Raw genomic sequence first — 21,724 nt, 5'->3', positions numbered from 1 at the left:
TGACACCAACAAGTTAAAGGGACTTACTTTCTATGAGTGCACTTTCTACAGACTTGTTTCTTCAAAAGTATCCATAACATATTTCCCCGGAGAAGTTATCATATCATCTTTAGATTGGACCAGCTCAATACCCAAAAAATATAGGAGTTTACCAAGGTCTTTCATATGAAATTTATTCGATGGATGTTATTCTCAAAATAATCTTTAGCTAGTGATGTTGGTTTGCTCACACTCTTGGGGTTGATAACCTTCCTAAGTTTGAACACGACCTCCAAAGATGTACCAATTGTATGCCGTGCAGCATCAACACCTTCATTTGTAACCTCAACGGCTGGCTCTCCCTATCAAATATGACCAAAAGAAATAGTGAAATCAAAACACAATACAACTCTAACCAGTATAATATAAAAAAGAAAATGCGAGAAACTGCTCAATATTTGTTATGATTTTGCAGTATTTACTACTTGTAACAAAACAATCACTTTACATTTATTGTAAAAACCAAATGAAAAGAAGCAATAGAAGAATATTACCTGTAATGACCTCAAGACTCATTTTGATCTATTCATGACTAGAGCGTACATACCTTCCTACAAACACTCCGACGATCAAGTTTGTTATCACTTCAAAATAATCTTGGGAAATAAAAAGAGTAACATTTTAGAGTAAACAAAAAGTCGAAATTATAACAACACATGATGTTATAAGCATAAAAGATTGACATTGACCTTTATGGAAAGTCTTTGAAAAAGGAAAAAGAACAACATACAACAAAAAAGTCCTACCAAACCAAACATAGTATTTCTAGTTACCTTTGGATGACACCAACAAGTTAAAGGGACTTACTTTCTATGAATGCATTATCTACAGACTTGTTTCTTCCAAAGTATCCATAACATATTTCCCCGGAGAAATTATCATATCATCTTTAGATTGGACCAACTCAATACCCAAAAAATATAGAAGTTTACCAAGGTCTTTCGTCTGAAATTTATTCGATAGATGTTATTCTCAAAATAATCTTTAGCTAGTGATGTTGGTTTGATCACACTCTTGGGGTTGAGAACCTTCCTAAGTTTGAACACGACCTCCAAAGATGTACCAATTGTATGTCTTACAACATCAACACCTTCATTTGTAACCTCAACGGCTGGCTCTCCCTATCAAATATGACCAAAAGAAACAGTGAAATCAAAACACAATACAACCCTTACCAGTATAATATAAAAAGAAAATGCGAGAAACTGCTAAATATTTGTTATGGATTTGTGCAGCATTTACTACTTGTAACAAAACAATCACTTTGCATTGTAAAAACCAAATGAAAAGAAGCAATGGAAGAACACTACCTGTAATGACCTCAAGACTCATTTTGATCTATTCATGACAAGAGCGTACATACCTTCCTACAAACACTCTGACAAACAAGTTAGTTATTACTTCAAAATAATCTTGGAAAATAAAAAGAGTAACATTTTAGAGTAAAAAAAAAGACGAAATTATAACAACACATGATGTTATAAGCATAAAAGAGTGACATTGACCTCTATGGGAAGTCTTTGAAAAAGGAAAAAGAACAACATACAGTTAAAAGTCCTACCAAACCAAACATAGTATTTCTAGTTACCTTTGGATGACACCTACAAGTTAAAGTTACTTACTTTCTATGAATGCATTATCTACAGACTTGTTTCTTCAAAAGTATCCATAACATATTTCCCCGGAGAAATTATCATATCATCTTTAGATTGGACCAGCTCAATACCCAAAAAATATAGAAGTTTACCAAGGTCTTTCGTCTGAAATTTATTCGATAGATGTTATTCTCAAAATAATCTTTAGCTAGTGATGTTGGTTTGATCACACTCTTGGGGTTGAGAACCTTCCTAAGTTTGAACACGACCTCCAAAGATGTACCAATTGTATGCCCTGCAGCATCAACACCTTCATTTGTAACCTCAACGGCTGGCTCTCCCTATCAAATATGACCAAAAGAAATAGTGAAATCAAAACACAATACAACCCTTACCAGTATAATATAAAAAAGAAAATGCGAGAAACTGCCCAATATTTGTTATGGATTTGTGCAGTATTTACTACTTGTAACAAAACAAATACTTTGCATTATTGTAAAAACCAAATGAAAAGAAGCAATAGAAGAACATTACCTGTAATGACCAAAAGATTCATTTTGATCTATTCATGACAAGAGCGTACATACCTTCCTACAAACATTCCCACGAACAAGTTAGTTATCACTTCAAAATAATCTTGGGAAATAAAAAGAGTAACATTTTAGAGTAAACAAAAACATAAAATTATAATAACACATGATGTTATAAGCATAAAAGAGTGACAATGACCTTTATGGAAAGTCTTTGAAAAAGGAAAAAGAACAACATACAGTTAGAAAGTCCTACCAAACCAAACATAGTATTTCTAGTTACCTTTGGATGACACCAACAAGTTAAAGGGACTTAGTTTCTATGAATGCACTATCTACAGACTTGTTTCTTCCAAAGTATCCATAACATATTTCCCTGGAGAAATTATCATATCATCTTTAGATTGGACCAGCTCAATACCAAAAAAATATAGGAGTTTACCAAGGTCTTTCGTTCTAAATTTATTCGATAGATGTTGTTCTCAAAATAATCTTTAGCTAGTGATGTTGGTTTGATCACACTCTTGGGGTTGAGAACCTTCCTATATTTGAACACGACCTCCAAAGATAAACCAATTGTATGCCCTGCAGCATCAACACCTTCATTTGTAACCTCAACGGCTGGCTCTCCCTATCAAATATGACCAATAGAAACAGTGAAATCAAAACACAATACAACCCGTACCAGTATAATGTAAAAAAGAAAATGCGAGAAACGGCTAATATTTGTTATGGATTTGTGCAATATTTACTACTTGTAACAAAACAATCACTTTGCATTTATTGTAAAAACCAAATGAAAAGAAGCAATAGAAGAATATTACCTGTAATGACCTCAAGACTCATTTTGATCTATTCATGACTAGAGCGTACATACCTTCCTACAAACACTCCGACGAACAAGTTAGTTATCACTTCAAAATAATCTTGGGAAATAAAAAGAGTAACATTCTAGAGTAAACAAAAAGACGAAGTTATAACAACACATGATGTTATAAGCATAAAAGAGTGACATTGACCTTTATGGGAAGTCTTTGAAAAAGGATAAAAGAACAACATACAATTAGAAAGTCCTACCAAACCAAACTTAGTATTTCTAGTTACCTTTGGATGATACCAACAAGTTAAAGTCACTTACTTTCTATGAATGCATTATCTACAAACTTGTTTCTTCAAAAGTATCCATAGCATATTTCCCCGGAGAAATTACCATATCATCTTTAGATTGGACTACCTCAATACCCAAAAAATATAGGAGTTTACCAAGGTCTTTCGTCTGAAATTTATTCGATAGATGTTATTCTCAAAATAATCTTTAGCTAGTGATGTTGGTTTGATCACACTCTTGGGGTTGAGAACCTTCCTAAGTTTGAACACGACCTCCAAAGATGTACCAATTGTATGCCCTGCAGCATCAACACCTTCATTTGTAACCTCAACGGCTGGCTCTCCCTATCAAATATGACCAAAAGAAACAGTGAAATCAAAACACAATACAACTCTAACCAGTATAATATAAAAAAGAAAATGCGAGAAACTGCTAAATATTTGTTATGGATTTGTGCAGTATTTACTACTTGTAACAAAACAATCACTTTACATTTATTGTAAAAACCAAATGAAAAGAAGCAATAGAAGAATATTACCTGTAATGACCTCAAGACTCATTTTGATCTATTCATGACTAGAGCGTACATACCTTCCTACAAACACTCCGACGAACAAGTTAGTTATCACTTCAAAATAATCTTGGGAAATAAAAAGAGTAACATTTTAGAGTAAACAAAAAGACGAAGTTATAACAACACATGATGTTATAAGCATAAAAGAGTGACATTGACCTTTATGGGAAGTCTTTGAAAAAGGATAAAGAAAACATACAATTAGAAAGTCCTACCAAACCAAACTTAGTATTTCTAGTTACCTTTGGATGATACCAACAAGTTAAAGTCACTTACTTTCTATGAATGCATTATCTACAAACTTGTTTCTTCAAAAGTATCCATAGCATATTTCCCCGGAGAAATTACCATATCATCTTTAGATTGGACTACCTCAATACCCAAAAAATATAGGAGTTTACCAAGGTCTTTCGTCTGAAATTTATTCGATAGATGTTATTCTCAAAATAATCTTTAGCTAGTGATGTTGGTTTGATCACACTCTTGGGGTTGAGAACCTTCCTAAGTTTGAACACGACCTCCAAAGATGTACCAATTGTGTTCCCTACAACATCAACACCTTCATTTGTAACCTCAACGGCTGGCTCTCCCTATCAAATATGACCAAAAGAAACAGTGAAATCAAAACATAATACAACCCTTACCAGTATAATATAAATAAGAAAATGCGAGAAACTGCTCAATATTTGTTATGGATTTGTGCAACATTTAGTACTTGTAACAAAACAATCACTTTGTATTTATTGTAAAAACCAAATGAAAAGAAGCAATAGAAGAATATTAGCTGTAATGACCTCAAGACTCATTTTGATCTATTCATGACAAGAGCGTACATACCTTCCTACAAACACTCCGACGAACAAGTTAGTTATCACTTCAAAAGAATCTTGGGAAATAAAAAGAGTAACATTTTAGAGTAAATCAAATAAGACGAAATTATAACAACACATGACGTTATAAGCATAAAAGAGTGAAAATGACCTTTATGGGAAGTGTTTGAAAAAGGAAAAAGAACAACATACATTTAGAAAGTCCTACCAAACCAAAAATAGTATTTCTAGTTACCTTTGGATGACACCAACAAGTTAAAGGGACTTACTTTCTATGAGTGCACTTTCTACAGACTTGTTTCTTCAAAAGTATCCATAACATATTTCCCCGGAGAAGTTATCATATCATCTTTAGATTGGACCAGCTCAATACCCAAAAAATATAGGAGTTTACCAAGGTCTTTCATATGAAATTTATTCGATGGATGTTATTCTCAAAATAATCTTTAGCTAGTGATGTTGGTTTGCTCACACTCTTGGGGTTGAGAACCTTCCTAAGTTTGAACATGACCTCCAAAGATGTACCAATTGTATGCCGTGCAGCATCAACACCTTCATTTGTAACCTCAACGGCTGGCTCTCCCTATCAAATATGACCAAAAGAAATAGTGAAATCAAAACACAATACAACTCTAACCAGTATAATATAAAAAAGAAAATGCGAGAAACTGCTCAATATTTGTTATGAATTTGCAATATTTACTACTTGTAACAAAACAATCACTTTACATTTATTGTAAAAACCAAATGAAAAGAAGCAATAGAAGAATATTACCTGTAATGACCTCAAGACTCATTTTGATCTATTCATGACTAGAGCGTACATACCTTCCTACAAACACTCCGACGAACAAGTTTGTTATCACTTCAAAATAATCTTGGGAAATAAAAAGAGTAACATTTTAGAGTAAACAAAAAGTCGAAATTATAACAACACATGATGTTATAAGCATAAAAGATTGACATTGACCTTTATGGAAAGTCTTTGAAAAAGGAAAAAGAACAACATACAGTAAAAAAGTCCTACCAAACCAAACATAGTATTTCTAGTTACCTTTGGATGACACCAACAAGTTAAAGGGACTTACTTTCTATGAATGCATTATCTACAGACTTGTTTCTTCCAAAGTATCCATAACATATTTCCCCGGAGAAATTATCATATCATCTTTAGATTGGACCAACTCAATACCCAAAAAATATAGAAGTTTACCAAGGTCTTTCGTCTGAAATTTATTCGATAGATGTTATTCTCAAAATAATCTTTAGCTAGTGATGTTGGTTTGATCACACTCTTGGGGTTGAGAACCTTCCTAAGTTTGAACACGACCTCCAAAGATGTACCAATTGTATGTCTTACAACATCAACACCTTCATTTGTAACCTCAACGGCTGGCTCTCCCTATCAAATATGACCAAAAGAAACAGTGAAATCAAAACACAATACAACCCTTACCAGTATAATATAAAAAGAAAATGCGAGAAACTGCTAAATATTTGTTATGGATTTGTGCAGCATTTACTACTTGTAACAAAACAATCACTTTGCATTGTAAAAACCAAATGAAAAGAAGCAATGGAAGAACACTACCTGTAATGACCTCAAGACTCATTTTGATCTATTCATGACAAGAGCGTACATACCTTCCTACAAACACTCTGACAAACAAGTTAGTTATTACTTCAAAATAATCTTGGAAAATAAAAAGAGTAACATTTTAGAGTAAAAAAAAAGACGAAATTATAACAACACATGATGTTATAAGCATAAAAGAGTGACATTGACCTCTATGGGAAGTCTTTGAAAAAGGAAAAAGAACAACATACAGTTAAAAAGTCATAGCAAACCAAACATAGTATTTCTAGTTACCTTTGGATGACACCTACAAGTTAAAGTTACTTACTTTCTATGAATGCATTATCTACAGACTTGTTTCTTCAAAAGTATCCATAACATATTTCCCCGGAGAAATTATCATATCATCTTTAGATTGGACCAGCTCAATACCCAAAAAATATAGAAGTTTACCAAGGTCTTTCGTCTGAAATTTATTCGATAGATGTTATTCTCAAAATAATCTTTAGCTAGTGATGTTGGTTTGGTCACACTCTTGGGGTTGAGAACCTTCCTAAGTTTGAACACGACCTCCAAAGATGTACCAATTGTATGCCCTGCAGCATCAACACCTTCATTTGTAACCTCAAAAGCTGGCTCTCCCTATCAAATATGACCAAAAGAAATAGTGAAATCAAAACACAATACAACCCGTACCAGTATAATATAAAAAAGAAAATGCGAGAAACGGCCTAATATTTGTTATGGATTTGTGAAATATTTACTACTTTTAACAAAACAATCACTTTGCATTTATTGTAGAAACCAAATGAAAAGAAGCAATAGAAGAATATTACCTGTAATGACCTCAAGACTCATTTTGATCTATTCATGACTAGAGCGTACATACCTTCCTACAAACACTCCGACGAACAAGTTAGTTATCACTTCAAAATAATCTTGGGAAATAAAAAGAGTAACATTCTAGAGTAAACAAAAAGACGAAGTTATAACAACACATGATGTTATAAGCATAAAAGAGTGACATTGACCTTTATGGGAAGTCTTTGAAAAAGGATAAAAGAACAACATACAATTAGAAAGTCCTACCAAACCAAACTTAGTATTTCTAGTTACCTTTGGATGATACCAACAAGTTAAAGTCACTTACTTTCTATGAATGCATTATCTACAAACTTGTTTCTTCAAAAGTATCCATAGCATATTTCCCAGGAGAAATTACCATATCATCTTTAGATTGGACTACCTCAATACCCAAAAAATATAGGAGTTTATCAAGGTCTTTCGTCTAAAATTTATTCGATAGATGTTATTCTCAAAATAATCTTTAGCTAGTGATGTTGGTTTGATCACACTCTTGGGGTTGAGAACCTTCCTAAGTTTGAACACGACCTCCAAAGATGTACCAATTGTATGCCCTGCAGCGTCAACACCTTCATTTGTAACCTCAACGGCTGGCTCTCCATATCAAATATGATCAAAAGAAACAGTGAAATTAAAACACAATACAACTCAAACTAGTATAATATAAAAAAGAAAATGCGAGAAACTGCTAAATATTTGTTATGGATTTGTGCAGTATTTACTACTTGTAACAAAACAATCACTTTATATTTATTGTAAAAACCAAATGAAAAGAAGCAATAGAAGAATATTACCTGTAATGACCTCAAGACTCATTTTGATCTATTCATGACTAGAGCGTACATACCTTCCTACAAACACTCCGACGAACAAGTTAGTTATCACTTCAAAATAATCTTGGGAAATAAAAAGAGTAACATTCTAGAGTAAACAAAAAGACGAAGTTATAACAACACATTATGTTATAAGCATAAAAGAGTGACATTGACCTTTTTGGGAAGTCTTTGAAAAAGGATAAAACAAAAACATACAATTAGAAAGTCCTACCAAACCAAACTTAGTATTTCTAGTTACCTTTGGATGATACCAACAAGTTAAAGTCACTTACTTTCTATGAATGCATTATCTACAAACTTGTTTCTTCAAAAGTATCCATAGCATATTTCCCCGGAGAAATTACCATATCATCTTTAGATTGGACTACCTCAATACCCAAAAAATATAGGAGTTTACCAAGGTCTTTCGTCTGAAATTTATTCGATAGATGTTATTCTCAAAATAATCTTTAGCTAGTGATGTTGGTTTGATCACACTCTTGGGGTTGAGAACCTTCCTAAGTTTGAACACGACCTCCAAAGATGTACCAATTGTATGCCCTGCAACATCAACACCTTCATTTGTAACCTCAACGGCTGGCTCTCCCTATCAAATATGACCAAAAGAAACAGTGAAATCAAAACACAATACAACTCTAACCAGTATAATATAAAAAAAAAATGCGAGAAACTGCTCAATATTTGTTATGGATTTGTGCAGTATTTACTACTTGTAACAAAACAATCACTTTACATTTATTGTAAAAACCAAATGAAAAGAAGCAATAGAAGAATATTACCTGTAATGACCTCAAGACTCATTTTGATCTATTCATGACTAGAGCGTACATACCTTCCTACAAACACTCCGACGAACAAGTTAGTTATCACTTCAAAATAATCTTGGGAAATAAAAAGAGTAACATTTTAGAGTAAACAAAAAGACGAAATTATAACAACACATGATGTTATAAGCATAAAAGAGTGACATTGACCTCGATGGGAAGTCTTTGAAAAAGGAAAAAGAACAACATACAGTTAAAAAGTCCTACCAAACCAAACATAGTATTTCTAGTTACCTTTGGATGACACCAACAAGTTAAAGTTACTTACTTTCTATGAATGCATTATCTACAGACTTGTTTCTTCCAAAGTATCCATAACATATTTCCCCGAAAAAAATTATCATATCATCTTTAGATTGGACCAGCTCAATACCAAAAAAATATAGGAGTTTACCAAGGTCTTTCGTCTAAATTTATTCGATAGATGTTATTCTCAAAATAATCTTTAGCTAGTGATGTTGGTTTGATCACACTCTTGGGGTTGAGAACCTTCCTAAGTTTGAACACGACCTCCAAAGATGTACCAATTGTATGCCCTGCAGCATCAACACCTTCATTTGTAACCTCAACGGCTGGCTCTCCCTATCAAATATGACCAAAAGAAACAGTGAAATCAAAACACAATACAACCCTACCAGTATAATATAAAAAAGAAAATGCGAGAAACGGCCTAATATTTGTTATGGATTTGTGAAATATTTACTACTTTTAACAAAACAATCACTTTGCATTTATTGTAAAAACCAAATGAAAAGAAGCAATAGAAGAATATTACCTGTAATGACCTCAAGACTCATTTTGATCTATTCATGACTAGAGCGTACATACCTTCCTACAAACACTCCGACGAACAAGTTAGTTATCACTTCAAAAGAATCTTGGGAAATAAAAAGAGTAACATTCTAGAGTAAACAAAAAGACGAAGTTATAACAACACATGATGTTATAAGCATAAAAGAGTGACATTGACCTTTATGGGAAGTCTTTGAAAAAGGATAAAAGAACAACATACAATTAGAAAGTCCTACCAAACCAAACTTAGTATTTCTAGTTACCTTTGGATGATACCAACAAGTTAAAGTCACTTACTTTCTATGAATGCATTATCTACAAACTTGTTTCTTCAAAAGTATCCATAGCATATTTCCCCGAGAAATTACCATATCATCTTTAGATTGGAATACCTCAATACCCAAAAAATATAGGAGTTTACCAAGGTCTTTCGTCTAAAATTTATTCGATAGATGTTATTCTCAAAATAATCTTTAGCTAGTGATGTTGGTTTGATCACACTCTTGGGGTTGAGAACCTTCCTAAGTTTGAACACGACCTCCAAAGATGTACCAATTGTATGCCCTGCAGCGTCAACACCTTCATTTGTAACCTCAACGGCTGGCTCTCCATATCAAATATGACCAAAAGAAACAGTGAAATCAAAACACAATACAACTCTAACTAGTATAATATAAAAAAGAAACAGCTCAATATTTGTTATGGATTTGTGCAGTATTTACTACTTGTAACAAAACAATCACTTTATATTTATTGTAAAAACCAAATGAAAAGAAGCAATAGAAGAATATTACCTGTAATGACCTCAAGACTCATTTTGATCTATTCATGACTAGAGCGTACATACCTTCCTACAAACACTCCGACGAACAAGTTAGTTATCACTTCAAAATAATCTTGGGAAATAAAAAGAGTAACATTCTAGAGTAAACAAAAAGACGAAGTTATAACAACACATTATGTTATAAGCATAAAAGAGTGACATTGACCTTTTTGGGAAGTCTTTGAAAAAGGATAAAACAAAAACATACAATTAGAAAGTCCTACCAAACCAAACTTAGTATTTCTAGTTACCTTTGGATGATACCAACAAGTTAAAGTCACTTACTTTCTATGAATGCATTATCTACAAACTTGTTTCTTCAAAAGTATCCATAGCATATTTCCCCGGAGAAATTACCATATCATCTTTAGATTGGACTACCTCAATACCCAAAAAATATAGGAGTTTACCAAGGTCTTTCGTCTGAAATTTATTTGATAGATGTTATTCTCAAAATAATCTTTAGGTAGTGATGTTGGTTTGCTCACACTCTTGGGGTTGAGAACCTTCCTAAGTTTGAACACGACCTCCAAAGATGTACCAATTGTGTTCCCTACAACATCAACACCTTCATTTGTAACCTCAACGGCTGGCTCTCCCTATCAAATATGACCAAAAGAAACAGTGAAATCAAAACATAATACAACTCTAACCAGTATAATATAAAAAAGAAAATGCGAGAAACTGCTCAATATTTGTTATGGATTTGTGCAGTATTTACTACTTGTAACAAAACAATCACTTTACATTTATTGTAAAAACCAAATGAAAAGAAGCAATAGAAGAATATTACCTGTAATGACCTCAAGACTCATTTTGATCTATTCATGACTAGAGCGTACATACCTTCCTACAAACACTCCGACGAACAAGTTAGTTATCACTTCAAAATAATCTTGGGAAATAAAAAGAGTAACATTTTAGAGTAAACAAAAAGACGAAATTATAACAACACATGATGTTATAAGCATAAAAGAGTGACATTGACCTTTATGGAAGTCTTTGAAAAAGGAAAAAGAACAACATACAGTTAGAAAGTCCTACCAAACCAAACATAGTATTTCTAGTTACCTTTGGATGAGACCAACAATTTAAAGGGACTTACTTTCTATGAATGCATTATCTACAGACTTGTTTCTTCCAAAGTATCCATAACATATTTCCCCGGAAAAAATTATCATATCATTTTTAGATTGGACCAATTCAATACCCAAAAAATATAGAAGTTTACCAAGGTCTTTCGTCTGAAATTTATTTGATAGATGTTATTCTCAAAATAATCTTTAGCTAGTGATGTTGGTTTGATCACACTCTTGGGGTTGAGAACCTTCCTAAGTTTGAACACGACCTCCAAAGATATACCAATTGTATGCCCTGCAGCATCAACACCTTCATTTGTAACCTCAACGGCTGGCTCTCCCTATCTAATATGACCAAAAGAAACAGTGAAATCAAAACACAATACAACCGTTACCAGTATAATATAAAAAAGAAAATGCGAGAAACTGCTAAATATTTGTTATGGATTTGTGCAGCATTTACTACTTGTAACAAAACAATCACTTTGCATTTATTGTAGAAACCAAATGAAAAGAAGCAATAGAAGAATATTACCTGTAATGACCTCAAGACTCATTTTGATCTATTCATGACTAGAGCGTACATACCTTCCTACAAACACTCCGACGATCAAGTTAGTTATCACTTCAAAATAATCTTGGGAAATAAAAAGAGTAACATTTTAGAGTAAACAAAAAGACGAAATTATAACAACACATGATGTTATAAGCATAAAAGAGTGACATTGACCTCGATGGGAAGTCTTTGAAAAAGGAAAAAGAACAACATACAGTTAAAAAGTCATAGCAAACCAAACATAGTATTTCTAGTTACCTTTGGATGACACCTACAAGTTAAAGTTACTTACTTTCTATGAATGCATTATCTACAGACTTGTTTCTTCCAAAGTATCCATAACATATTTCCCCGAAAAAAATTATCATATCATCTTTAGATTGGACCAGCTCAATACCAAAAAAATATAGGAGTTTACCAAGGTCTTTTGTTCTAAATTTATTCGATAGATGTTGTTCTCAAAATAATCTTTAGCTAGTGATGTTGGTTTGATCACACTCGTGGGGTTGAGAACCTTCCTATGTTTGAACACGACCTCCAAAGATAAACCAATTGTATGCCCTGCAGCATCAACACCTTCATTTGTAACCTCAACGGCTGGCTCTCCCTATCAAATATGACCAAAAGAAACTGTGAAATCAAAACACAATACAACCCGTACCAGTATAATATAAAAAAGAAAATGCGAGAAACTGCCTAATATTTGTTATGGATTTGTGCAATATTTACTACTTTTAACAAAACAATCACTTTGCATTTATTGTAGAAACCAAATGAAAAGAAGCAATAGAAGAATATTACCTGTAATGACCTCAAGACTCATTTTGATCTATTCATGACTAGAGCGTACATACCTTCCGACAAACACTCCGACGAACAAGTTAGTTATCACTTCAAAAGAATCTTGGGAAATAAAAAGAGTAACATTCTAGAGTAAACAAAAAGACGAAGTTATAACAACACATGATGTTATAAGCATAAAAGAGTGACATTGACCTTTATGGGAAGTCTTTGAAAAAGGATAAAAGAACAACATACAATTAGAAAGTCCTACCAAACCAAACTTAGTATTTCTAGTTACCTTTGGATAATACCAACAACTTAAAGTCACTTACTTTCTATGAATGCATTATCTACAAACTTGTTTCTTCAAAAGTATCCATAGCATATTTCCCCGGAGAAATTACCATATCATCTTTAGATTGGAATACCTCAATACCCAAAAAATATAGGAGTTTATCAAGGTCTTTCGTCTAAAATTTATTCGATAGATGTTATTCTCAAAATAATCTTTAGCTAGTGATGTTGGTTTGATCACACTCTTGGGGTTGAGAACCTTCCTAAGTTTGAGCACGACCTCCAAAGATGTACCAATTGTATGCCCTGCAGCATCAACACCTTCATTTGTGACCTCAACGGCTGGCTCTCCATATCAAATATGATCAAAAGAAACAGTGAAATTAAAACACAATACAACTCTAACTAGTATAATATAAAAAAGAAACAGCTCAATATTTGTTATGGATTTGTGCAGTATTTACTACTTGTAACAAAACAATCACTTTATATTTATTGTAAAAACCAAATGAAAATAAGCAATAGAAGAATATTACCTGTAATGACCTCAAGACTCATTTTGATCTATTCATGACTAGAGCGTACATACCTTCCTACAAACACTCCGACGAACAAGTTAGTTATGACTTCAAAATAATCTTGGGAAATAAAAAGAGTAACATTCTAGAGTAAACAAAAAGACGAAGTTATAACAACACATTATGTTATAAGCATAAAAGAGTGACATTGACCTTTATGGGAAGTCTTTGAAAAAGGATAAAACAAAAACATACAATTAGAAAGTCCTACCAAACCAAACTTAGTATTTCTAGTTACCTTTGGATGATACCAACAAGTTAAAGTCACTTACTTTCTATGAATGCATTATCTACAAACTTGTTTCTTCAAAAGTATCCATAGCATATTCCCCCGGAGAAATTACCATATCATCTTTAGATTGGACTACCTCAATACCCAAAAAATATAGGAGTTTAACAAGGTCTTTCGTCTGAAATTTATTTGATAGATGTTATTCTCAAAATAATCTTTAGGTAGTGATGTTGGTTTGCTCACACTCTTGGGGTTGAGAACCTTCCTAAGTTTGAACACGACCTCCAAAGATGTACCAATTGTGTTCCCTACAACATCAACACCTTCATTTGTAACCTCAACGGCTGGCTTTCCCTATCAAATATGACCCAAAGAAACAGTGAAATCAAAACATAATACAACTCTAACCAGTATAATATAAAAAAGAAAATGCGAGAAACTGCTAAATATTTGTTGTGGATTTGTGCAGTATTTACTACTTGTAACAAAACAATCACTTTACATTTATTGTAAAAACCAAATGAAAAGAAGCAATAGAAGAATATTACCTGTAATGACCTCAAGACTCATTTTGATCTATTCATGACTAGAGCGTACATACCTTCCTACAAACACTCCGACGAACAAGTTAGTTATCACTTCAAAATAATCTTGGGAAATAAAAAGAGTAACATTTTAGAGTAAACAAAAAGACGAAATTATAACAACACATGATGTTATAAGCATAAAAGAGTGACATTGACCTTTATGGAAAGTCTTTGAAAAAGGAAAAAGAACAACATACAGTTAGAAAGTCCTACCAAACCAAACATAGTATTTCTAGTTACCTTTGGATGAGACCAACAATTTAAAGGGACTTACTTTCTATGAATGCATTATCTACAGACTTGTTTCTTCCAAAGTATCCATAACATATTTCCCCGGAAAAAATTATCATATCATTTTTAGATTGGACCAATTCAATACCCAAAAAATATAGAAGTTTACCAAGGTCTTTCGTCTGAAATTTATTTGATAGATGTTATTCTCAAAATAATCTTTAGCTAGTGATGTTGGTTTGATCACACTCTTGGGGTTGAGAACCTTCCTAAGTTTGAACACGACCTCCAAAGATATACCAATTGTATGCCCTGCAGCATCAACACCTTCATTTGTAACCTCAACGGCTGGCTCTCCCTATCTAATATGACCAAAAGAAACAGTGAAATCAAAACACAATACAACCGTTACCAGTATAATATAAAAAAGAAAATGCGAGAAACTGCTAAATATTTGTTATGGATTTGTGCAGCATTTACTACTTGTAACAAAACAATCACTTTGCATTTATTGTAAAAACCAAATGAAAAGAAGCAATAGAAGAACATTACCTGTTATGACCTCAAGACTCATTTTGATCTATTCATGACAAGAGCGTACATACCTTCCTACAAACACTCCGACGAACAAGTTAGTTATCACTTCAAAATAATCTTGGGAAATAAAAAGAGTAACAATCTAGAGTAAACAAAAAGACGAAGTTATAACAACACATTATGTTATAAGCATAAAAGAGTGACATTGACCTTTATGGGAAGTCTTTGAAAAAGGATAAAAGAACAACATACAATTAGAAAGTCCTACCAAACCAAACTTAGTATTTCTAGTTACCTTTGGATGATACCAACAAGTTAAAGTCACTTACTTTCTATGAATGCATTATCTACAAACTTGTTTCTTCAAAAGTATCCATAGCATATTTCCATGGAGAAATTACCATATCATCTTTAGATTGGACTACCTCAATACCCAAAAAACATAGAAGTTCACCAAGGTCTTTCGTCTAAAATTTATTCGATAGATGTTATTCTCAAAATAATCTTTAGCTAGTGATGTTGGTTTGATCACACTCTTGGGGTTGAGAACCTTCCTAAGTTTGAACACGACCTCCAAAGATGTACCAATTGTATGCCCTGCAGCATCAACACCTTCAGTTGTAACCTCAACGGCTGGCTCTCCCTATCAAATATGATCAAAAGAAACAGTGAAATCAAAACTCAATACAACTCTAACCAGTATAATATAAAAAAGAAAATCTGAGAAACTGCTCAATATTTGTTATGGATTTGTGCAGTATTTACTACTTGTAACAAAACAATCACTTTACATTTATTGTAAAAACCAAATGAAAAGAAGCAATAGATGAATATTACCTGTAATGACCTCAAGACTCATTTTGATCTATTCATGACTAGAGCGTACATACCTTCCTACAAACACTCCGACGAACAAGTTAGTTATCACTTCAAAATAATCTTGGGAAATAAAAAGAGTAACATTCTAGAGTAAACAAAAAGACGAAGTTATAACAACACATTATGTTTGTCGCAACCTACCTGCGAAAAAAAACAACCGGCGAAAAAGAAAAGACAGAAGAGTCGCCACCGTGCGTTATTTATCCCAAAGGAGGGAAAGGAAACGCTCGAAGTAAACCTGGAAAAAGGAAAGGAAAAGACAAGGTCTCGCAACCAAATCTTGGGTTCGGGAGTCGATTATGCGAAGGGAAGGTATTAGCACCCCTACGCATCCGTAGTACTCTACGGGATCCACTCTTGTAGTTCTTGTCTAAAGGGTGTGGGTCTACCTAATGTACTATTTACTAAAAAGAGGGTCAAAGAAAATGACTCGCACGGATGTCACATCCAATGCATACGTATCTCATCTGAATATGAGAATCAGAGTCATCGTAGCTCGGCTACCTATGGGTTAGGGGGGAGTGTGTGCTCGCTAAGACGTCGCGTCTTATGCCTACGTATCTCATTTGGAATGAGAATCAGAGCAAGCCGTAGTTCGGCTAACTACGGGGTAAGGGTTGTGTTTTTGGGGTGAACGACGTTACTACGCAATCTACCGGATGCTCGACCTTTGGAGACTTACTCGCCTGTAGTAGAAGGAGTAAACGTGTTCTTAGGAGAAGAAAAATCAATGAGTTGTTGGTGTTTAGGAACGCTCATGCAAAAGGGGTAATGAGGATAAGACCTCATAGCTCTTAACCTTGGACAGGGTGAGCTCATGACAAAAAGTGGGGTTTCAGAAAGGTGGAACCCTCTCCACTGACTGACCGGACAAAAGATCTTGGGTTTTTGTTCTGAAGCATCGACACGTAGTGTGATCTTAAAGAATGACGCACTGAATAACGGGGCATTGATTATTGATCCCTTTTATCTTTCAATTGCCTCTCCATGGAGGTCTTTAGGATAAAAGTAGTAAAATGCGGGAAAGATAAAGGGGGTTAAGAGATCTACCACACGGATAAAGATCCGAAGCAACAGCAAATGAAGAGGTAAGAAACCCAGAGATCTCTCAAGCTAGCACCATCAAAGAAAGCGAGTCAGTACAGGTAATCGGAATAAACCTCCAGGTGGTATCCCACAAATAAAGTGGAACACCAGGCAAGCCATCTCTGCAAGAGTCACATGAGCCCTCACAAAACAAAACTCAACAAACAGGTTAGAGAAACCAGATAGGGTAATCAAGAGGTACCCCCAAATCAAAATGTGACCACATGAATCATGCATTAAAATTCACAAAAAGCTCACAAAAAGCAACCAAGGGTAGGAGGCCTAAACCTCTTGTCAAACACATGCATCAAAAGGGTATCAAATTCACCCATAATACCTCATACATTCAGAGCATTCAAATTAAAAGCATAAAGTAATGGGAATAAGGCAAACCTGACTGGAGAGATCGAATGAAATTGAATTACCCGGTTGGGTTTGCAAAGCAATATGAGGGTTTATATGAGATGGAATTGGTTCTTTGCAGATGAGTTCCCTTCAGTCTCTGGAGGTTGCTCTGAACTCTGTTAGCTTTTCTCTCACTATCTTTTTCCCAGCCAGGGTAATAGGAATAGAATGCCCTTTTGTTTCACTGAAACTCTGAATTTATAACCTGATTTTTGTGGACCTGTGGGCTCAGATGAGAGAGGCCCAAGTCCAAAAATTTTCTTTTATTATATTTTTTATTTATTTATTATTATTAACGTGTGGGCTTCGCCTAGCGAGCATGACAGTTCAAGAAATTCCTCTGAGCGTAGGTGATTCTGGTGGCTTTTTTTGGGACTTGCTAGGCGACCCATTCTGCTCGCCTAGCGAGCATGACAGCTCATGAACAAACTCTTGCTTCTTCAAGATTAACGTTTTGACTGACGAATAGACCACATTTGAACCTGTTGGAAGTAACTCAAGTCTTTCCCTTGTGTTGACTAATCGTCTAAATAGAACCCACAAAGTGTTCTGGATGATGTTCAAGCTTCTTGGAGCTAATCCCAATTGACATGATGAAATGCAATGTATCTAATTCTGATTGATAATGATGAAATGCAATGTGAAATGTTAAATGACCTAAAAATGAATGCATGAATGAGGAGGGCAAATTTTGGGGTGTTACAGCTGCCCCTATTCAGTCATCAGCTAACCCGCGCAGGATGAAAGCGAACAGCTTATCAGACAAACAGGGTGAGCTGTGATTGAATACCAAAGACAGGCCAAAAATTTGCGCTCTGAGAACACCACAAAAATGCTGAAATACACCGATCCTCTGGCTGAATCTGAATCAATCTTCTGACTTAATCTGGAGTTTCGATCCTCTGGCTGAATCTATTCTCAATTTAGTCCTCTGGTTGGATATTAATTTCGATCCTCGGGCTGGATACGATTTTGATCCTCGGGCTGGATACGGTTTTCGGTCTTCGGGCTAGACCTGACTTCGATCTTCTGGCTAGATCTGAATTGTTTCGATTCTCTGGCTGAATCTACTTTCGGTCTTCTGGCTAGATCTACTTTGTTTCGATTCTCTGGCTGAATCTATTTCGATCTTCTGGCTAGATCTTCTTCGATCTTCTGGCTAGATCTACTTCGTTTCGATTCTCTGGCTGAATCTATATCTTTGATTCTCTGGCTGAATCCATTCTCTTTGATTCTCTGGCTGAATCTATATCTTTGATTCTCTGGCTGAATCTATTTTCGGTCTTCGGGCTAGACTCGACTTCGATCTTCTGGCTAGATCTACTTTGATCTTCTGGCTAGATCTTCTTCGATCTTCTGGCTAGATCTGAATTGTTTTGATGATAAATTCCCATCATCAGGATCTCGCATCTGAGGCATGCGCTGGTTGACCCTCTTTCGAAACCTACACCCAATCTTCGTGTTAGATATGCAGCTTCGAGAATATTCCACTTTTTGGGCTTCGTACATATTCTTCAGGCTAGAACATGTTGTAACGACCCTTCAATTAGACTTTTGTTTTTAAATTGCGATCCGCGGGCTGGATCCTCTCGTAGATTGATTTTCTGTTGAACTGTCAATCTACTCCTCTAGCTGATTTGTTGGGGAAATAACGCTTGTAGGCGATTCTCTGGCTGAATCTTCAAATTGAACCTCAGGCTGGCTCGTTGGAAAACGATTCTCAGGCTGAATCTTCGAAATGACCCTCATGCTGGATCACACACACTTGATCCTCTGGCTGGATCTCATGACTTTGGTTGTAATGCAATTCTTTAGTCTGCTGTGAAGAACCTGTTTATCAGCTTATGCGTATGCTTGATATGTATGCAAATGCAAATGCAAATGTTACACATGGTGCAAAAAAGAAATCTGCTTGGGGAAGCAAGCTCCGGTAGGGAACAAATCGCTGTATCAATCCTTGAATGCTCTGTAGGGAGCGATCCGTCTGCCAGGACCGGGGAGCCATCGAAAATAAATCGGCTTTTTTCTGAAAAGTTGACTTTGCTGGGGAAGTATCAACTATGGAAACTTTGTTTGGCGAGGCTCTGTGAGGAGAGTCTATGGGGAAAGCACTTCTTGGGGAAATGTCGTAGGAATCGACCTTTGGTGGGGATGTGAACTTGCTAATCGTCCTCAGGCTGAGGATCAAAACAAATCTGTTAAAAATAATCTGCAGGGGGATGAGATGAACACTGGGAACACTACCCTCTCGTCTGTTGGGTATGCAACTACTCCGCTGTTGCTGGGGATACAAGGTGCACCTCTATTGGGGGACATGCTCTGCTGAGGAGAGCCTTTGTCAACCGCTTGGGCATGAGGATTCATGACTTGACATCCAGTTCCTGTGACCTGCAATCACACACGTATGCCCCGGGGGGAATTACTCGGTTCGAATTCACCGTCCGAGATTAAGCACATTCAAAGCAATTTTAAATGTTTTCCTGTGCAAATCATCTGCAAAAGCCACCATTATATTCATATGCAATATGTTTCATCAAGAATTCAGACATCTTTTGCAAACGAACTGATAAATGAGAAATAAAGAGGCTCTTTAACTGAAATATTTGACTTTTATTGGTTGAAAAATTTGTGCCACGAATGGGCGAGTACATCAGGAAGCTGATCTCTGAAAAGAGGCGATCGCTATAAATTGAACAAAAGAAACTATCCTAATGGCAATGTGGATACGGGGTCCCACTGAGTTTCGACTCTGCTATGGCTCGTATGACCTCAAGACGCTCTGCTCATCTTACTTTCTGAAGTGGATGATTAGTCTATCTTTAACCTTCGGAGATTGCCGGATTGAATGAAACGGTGATATAACACAGATGAACTTAGACTGCAGTCATTCGCTTATTCCCTCCTTTGCGTGGACCGCCCTTTTGGGTTTTCAATCCACCGGGATACCCTTTTTTGCATGAGCCGCCCTTTCGGGTTTTCGACTCACCGGGTGTACTCTTTTTTTTTATATCCCTAATTTTTGCCCGAAACTCTTTATTCTTTTTTTTTTGGTTCGTCGGGATGCCCTTTTTTGCCTGGACTATTCTTTTTATCGTCCAGCGGGTCTATTTTATGCGAAGTATTTTTTAACTGCGTCTGAGTTGACAGGGGATGGGAAGTCTTCGCCATCCATGGTTGTTAGAATCAAAGCTCCGCCAGAGAAAACTCTTTTAACCACATATGGACCCTCATAGTTCGGTGTCCATTTGCCTCTGTGATCTGTGTTGGGAGGAAGAATTCTTTTGAGTACCAATTCACCGACTTGACACTCCCGAGGGCGTACTTTCAGATCAAATGCTCTCTTCATCCGTCTCTGATATAGTTGGCCATGACATATAGCTCCTAGCCTCTTTTCCTCAACTACATCCAGGGTTTTAATCCGTAGGTTGATGGCTTCCTCAAGTCCTAGGATACAAGCTTCGTATTCGGCTTCATGTTGGTGCAGGGAAACGTTACTCTGACACAAAATGGCATATGAACCCCCTCTGGCGTGATCAACACTACACCAACTCCGCGACCATTGACGTTGACCGCCCCATCAAACATCATAATCCATTTGGATTCAGGGTCAGGCCCCTCCTCCGAGAGTGGTTCCTCGCAATCTTTCGATTTGAGAAACATGATGTCCTCATCAGGAAAGTCAAACCTCATAGGTTGGTAATCATCAATCGGTTGCTCTACAAGATAGTCTGACAGGACACTTCCTTTGATGGCTTTTCGTGAAGTGTATTAGATGTCATACTCCGTCAGTATCATTTGCCACCTAGCAACCCTTCCGGTAAGCGCTGGCTTTTCAAAAATATACTTGACTGGATCCATCTTTGATATCAATAGAGTTGTGTGAGTCAACATATACTGTCTTAGTCGGCGAGCAGCCCATGCCAAAGCGCAACAAGTTTTCTCGAGCAGTGAGTATCTTTGTTCACAGTCGGTAAATTTTTTGCTAAGATAGTATATTGCGTGCTCTTTTCGACCTGACTCGTCATGCTGACCGAGCACACAACCCATTGACCTTTCTAACACAGTTAAGTACATGATCAACGGTCT

General features: G+C 35.5%; 1 long non-coding RNA gene across 4 annotated transcripts in view; it reads right to left on the bottom strand.

Annotated features, from left to right (window-relative positions):
• The window catches only part of LOC127106046 (uncharacterized), a 145,521-nt gene that overhangs the window by 12,094 nt on the left and 111,703 nt on the right, over nucleotides 1–21,724 (bottom strand). For 3 of the 4 annotated variants that reach the window (XR_007795257.1, XR_007795256.1, XR_007795255.1), the window contains one exon: nucleotides 3,864–4,005. The exons of the other annotated variant lie outside the window; for it this stretch is intronic. This is a non-coding gene — a long non-coding RNA (uncharacterized LOC127106046). The remainder of the gene's footprint in view (nucleotides 1–3,863; nucleotides 4,006–21,724) is intronic. 4 annotated transcript variants of the gene reach the window in all.

This window comes from Lathyrus oleraceus, chromosome 7 (genome assembly GCF_024323335.1).
Source record: "Lathyrus oleraceus cultivar Zhongwan6 chromosome 7, CAAS_Psat_ZW6_1.0, whole genome shotgun sequence".
Lineage (NCBI taxonomy): Eukaryota > Viridiplantae > Streptophyta > Magnoliopsida > Fabales > Fabaceae > Lathyrus > Lathyrus oleraceus.
This window is presented reverse-complemented; position numbering and strand designations above follow the sequence as displayed.